Source organism: Pteropus vampyrus, unplaced genomic scaffold, assembly GCF_000151845.1.
Source record: "Pteropus vampyrus isolate Shadow unplaced genomic scaffold, Pvam_2.0 Scaffold85, whole genome shotgun sequence".
In the NCBI taxonomy this organism is placed as follows: domain Eukaryota; kingdom Metazoa; phylum Chordata; class Mammalia; order Chiroptera; family Pteropodidae; genus Pteropus; species Pteropus vampyrus.
The window spans coordinates 8,689,462-8,694,546 of NW_011888866.1; positions in this window are offsets into that span (position 1 = coordinate 8,689,462).

The following is a 5,085-nucleotide window of genomic DNA, read 5'->3' on the forward strand; positions in this document are numbered from 1 at the left end:
AAACAGTTCAAAATTTAGTGTAGTTTTCTGAAGAAAAGGGGAAGGAAGCTAATGATTATTGAGTGCCTACTTCGGGCCAGGGGCATGATTGCATTTTCTTAACCAATTTTCAGAACAGACTCATCAGGTGGGTGTTATTGTGCTGTTTACAAAAGTGTAATTTGAAACTCAGAGGTAAAACAGTCATGCAAGGCAACAGTTGGTTAACGCTGAATGAGGTTCTGAACCCGAGTCTTCATGATGCCAAAATTCATCCTCATTCTCTTAACACTCTGTCAGTAGGAGAGAATCCCAAAACTTTAGGGTGCCATAGACTCTCCAACTGCAAAGAGAAGTGTTAATATAGAATTATGTTTCAGGAAACACTTAGTACCTAGCAACTCAAAATCACTAAAATCAAACAACATGAAACAAACAATAACAAAAAAACCCTGAGCCTAACATAAATCCTCATTTCTTCTTACAAGGATGAGATTTGAGATGTTTTATCCAGATAAAACTTTTGGTTGGTTTTAAAATACCAACCAAAAGTGATATGACTTTAATTTATCTAATTTCAAAAACAAAAAAATTATTAAAGCAAATAAATAATACTCCTACCCAATACCCAAAGAAGGGAGAGATTTGCTTGAATCAATTAGTTTTCTCCACTAGAATTCATATAATTAGCATTTTGATAACATTTTAGTAACTCATATCACATATAATAATAGGAATCACAAATTCTAAAAATCCTCAAAGTGGTTACGGGCACACAAGAAACTGAAGCATTCTTGTGGGATGCTTTTTTTTTTTTTTTTAAGAAAAATGGATGATGATTAAATATTCTTCTGTTAAGCACTTAAACATTTACTGAGTATCTGAGATAGATCCTTTTTATGGCAAAACCACAGTGCAGTTAGTAAGAGGGAGAATGATCAAAACAGAAAAGCAAAGGTCAAAATCGGCAATAAAATCTCAGCACAGGAGCCCTATATGTGAAAAAAGAACAACCTATTTGACTTTAAATGCAAGTTCCCTGAGGAAGGGTTAGGTAAGGGGGCAATCAGCCAGGATCTCAAAATCTCACTAAGCATTATGTTGAAGCTTTACATGGTTCTTTTATTCCTGAGGAAGCCTTTTTCTCTTCTTGTTTTCTTTTTATAATGATGTTGGATAAAGGTGCCCTTTTGGGACTTGTGTAGATACTGGAGGTCTTGCTTGAGAAAAACTGGAGTTCTCTTATTTCCAGTTTAGGACTAAGCTAACAAATATTTATTATCCTGGGAAAAATACATTTTTGTGGACTTTTCTGATTAGGTATGTGTGTGCATGTGTGCCTTAACTTTGTAAATGCCACTGCTATCAAGGGATAAGAGAGAGTTCAATTACGATTCCTTACATACCTGATAGAATTCAAGTGTCTGTGTTTTTCAAGATTAAAAAAAAAATAACAAAGTATCTTTAAAAATTACTATTAATACTAGTTGTAGGAAATGTAAAACACTGAAGAGTAAAATAAAATATCCATAACTCATTTATTATTAATATTTTAGAATATTTATTATATCTACTTAATCCATTGCCACATATACGTCTATATCAGTGCCTTTTTTATGCCATACAAATGGCATAAATTTTTATATCACACAAATACAATGATAGCAAAAGCAGATATAATTCATGTTCTCAGAGCATCTAGTGTGTGTTTTAGAAGAGAGCATAGATAAATATTAACCAAATATTCATACAAGTATATATGACGCAATGAGATATTATAAGAGGAAACTATTTTATCAGATAGGTTGCTTGATAAAGAAGATTTGAGTCAAGATTTTAAGGCTGAGTAGAAAATAAGAAAGAGAGAGGAAGTGTGGAGTAAAGAGAAAAGGGAGGAAAAGAAATTTCAGGAAAAGAGAACAACCGATGCCAAGACTCTGAGGAGTGCAGATGGTACATTTGATGAACATAAGGTCGGAGAACCTGGAGCAGAGAATATGATGTTGAAGAGGTACCAGGGGCCAGACCACAGTTTTTCTTTTAGGTCGTATTATTAATCTTTATCTTTATTGTAAAGACAATGGGAAACCATTACACTGTTTTAAGCAAAGGACTTGCATGATGAATTTGGCTTTTTAAAAAGTGGCGCTGATTGCAAAGCTGCGGAGGAGAATGGAGGAGAGGCCAAAACGGATTCAGGTTAAAAGATTTGGAGGTTTGGTAGTAGTACATAAGAGCTATGGCAGTTGTGTAGATCTGGGTGGTAGCTATGAGGAAAAAAAAAAGTTGGGCTGATTTGAGAGCTACCTAGAAGCTTAAACAGATATTACTTGGTCGTGGATTGGGTGTGGGAGGTTAGGGAGATCTGCTTCAGTTGACCTGTAAGCTATCCGCTGGCCTAACTCAAGGTAATTACTGTGATAGAAAAGAATTAAGGTAGTCGGGTTTGAAGGGACATTTCTGAATTCAGCTTTGGGCAGTCTGAGTTTAGTGCTTCAGACTTTTAAGTTGAAATATCAGTAAGCAGTTGGGTATGGATGTTTTGAGTTCACAGAAGTAGTCTACGATGGTTAAATGTATTTAGGCCCTGGGCCAGATTGTAATTGAAGCTATAGGTATGGCCGAATGTATGCTGCTGGGATTCTTTTCCCTCTTTTTTCACAAGTCAATTCCTTACTTAAAGTGATAGTGCTGAAAGAAGAATGTCTAATAAGCTTGTGATCAGATGCAATTTAAGTATTCAAAAAAATTTTTTTCCTATGGTTACTCTAAAATTTGATTATCTCACTTATAGTATAGAAGAAATAGCACATATCAGTTAGGATTAGGTTCCATTCTGTATAATAATGACTTTAACACTCAAAAGGTTACATTCTTCATTTAAATGGAGTCTAGAGATTGCTAGCTTGGGCCAGTATACTGACTTCACAGTCATAGGGTTCTAGGCTTAGAACATGACTGAGGACCTTAAAGTTGCCTCATAATCTAAGATGACTGCTACACCTCCAGCCATTACACTTACATTCCTGGAAGCAAATATAAAGCAGAAGAGAAAGGCAATGTCCACCCACAGGTACAAGGGAAGCTGAGAAATGTCATCTTTTAACAGGGAACTTTGCTACCTGAAATAATGTCTATTCTCCTTTTAGTGAGAAAGGGGAGAAAAAATGTGGGTAGGCAACAAGATCATTAGATCTCTCCGCCACAGAACATGTGGAGATTGGGTTTAATTCCAGGCCCCATTGTTAATGGGCTTTGTTAGCTTTAAATCCCCTCTGTGAAGAAGAGCATAGTATATGTGAAAAGGGTGTTTTGTAAATGCTATACAATGTTGTTATTTCCGAAGTGATAAGCTCTGTGGGTACTTGAAAAGTAGCTCAATTTTTGTTATAAATATTTGTATTTAAAATTGAAATTTTATTTAAAATTAAGATTAGTCTCTTTAGTTATTGCATGATAATTTTAAGAATATATTATTTACCATGTTTCAGACATTATTTAGATATTTTACATAATTCATTTAATCCTCTCAATAACTCCAGTGCTGAGATATTGTTATCTCCACTTTGCAGGTGAGATGCTGGGACACTATTTAGATCACAGTGGAAATCAGTGTTAAATTAGCTTCATAAAATAGTTTCCTTTTTTAATGCTCTAACATTTCATAGGATGTAGATATGAACTGCTTCTTGAATATTTCATGAACTCACGAATAAAACTAGATTCTTCCAGAACTTTTAGAGATAAGATTCTTTTATAATAATTTCAATTGCGTCCATAGTTACAGCTCAGCCATCTTTGTGTTTCATTATGAGTCAATGTTCACATAGCAGAAACTGGCTCTATGCTCAGTAATGCTAGCTGGGTTCCTTTCAGGAAACAGAGGATGCCTTCTTTGCTTAGCCGCCCTTGCAGTTAGGTGGCCTTTCAGTTAGGCCAGTGGAATGTGGATGGATAATGATATATGCTACTTCCATGACTACCTTAAAATAGTCCATATTTTTTCTCGTCTAGATGGCTGCACATGGAGGAAGGATGCTGAAGTCACTGCTTAAAAACAATCTGCCCCGGAATCAACCAAACCACACCGAGTTTGCTGTGAGTAAGAAATAAACCTTTATCGTTCTGAGCCACGAGACTTTGCATTGCTTGCTACAAAAGCTAATGTTATTTACTTGGACTAATATATTTAGTAAATAAGTTTGCCAGAGAAGTATATGTTTTATCCACACTTTAAAATTTATTAGCAAGGGGTTATAAATTTTAAAATATTGTAAGTTTTTGTGCTTTATTTTGCCTATATTTTCATCTTTTTGCCAAAGGTGAGTTAATTTTGTTACCTATTAGAATATGTCTAGTATGGCATGTATTTCTCCTTTTCCCTTCATTCCTCACCCCCTTCCTACCTATTTAATGATATTTCCTTAGTGACAAAAGATTAATATTGCAAATTTTCTATATGGCTTGAGAAAGTATATGCACTATTTATAATATCTGCAAATTTTAAGAGTGACTTATCAATTCTTTCTGGTTAAATGTATTATTCAAATGTCCCGTGTTTTCCATTCTATTTTGATGTGTCAATATCTTTGTAAATTATAACTGGTATTTGCTTTTAGTCCTTATTCCTGTGGCCTGGATTTCTCTATTAAATCAAAATATATTTGACCTATAATGTAATTTTAAGGTGTACAAATGTTGATTTGATACATTTATATATTGCAGTATGATTGCCATTGTCGTGTTAGCTAGCGCCTCTTATCACATAATTATCATTCCTTTTTTGTTTTCTCTTACCTCTAGTACTGGGACTTACCAGATCTCTGTGGGGGCGGTGTCACCTCTGCTGTGTAAAATGTTTCATATTCCCCTAGGAGGTGGGCATCCCCTCTATGACCTGGTCACCTAAGTCTCAGGGCATCACCCCCAATGGTAGGATGTGATGGGCAATGGAGCTCTGGTCCTTTGAATTTCCAGTGCTGCTTTCCTGCAACCGGAAGCTGTCAGCCACAGGGTGCTATCTGAGGTATTCCAGCTGCCTCTACCATGTTTCGCTGTGATGGGTGAGGGAAGGGCTTTGTTTTTTCCACTGGGTTTAGCTGCAAT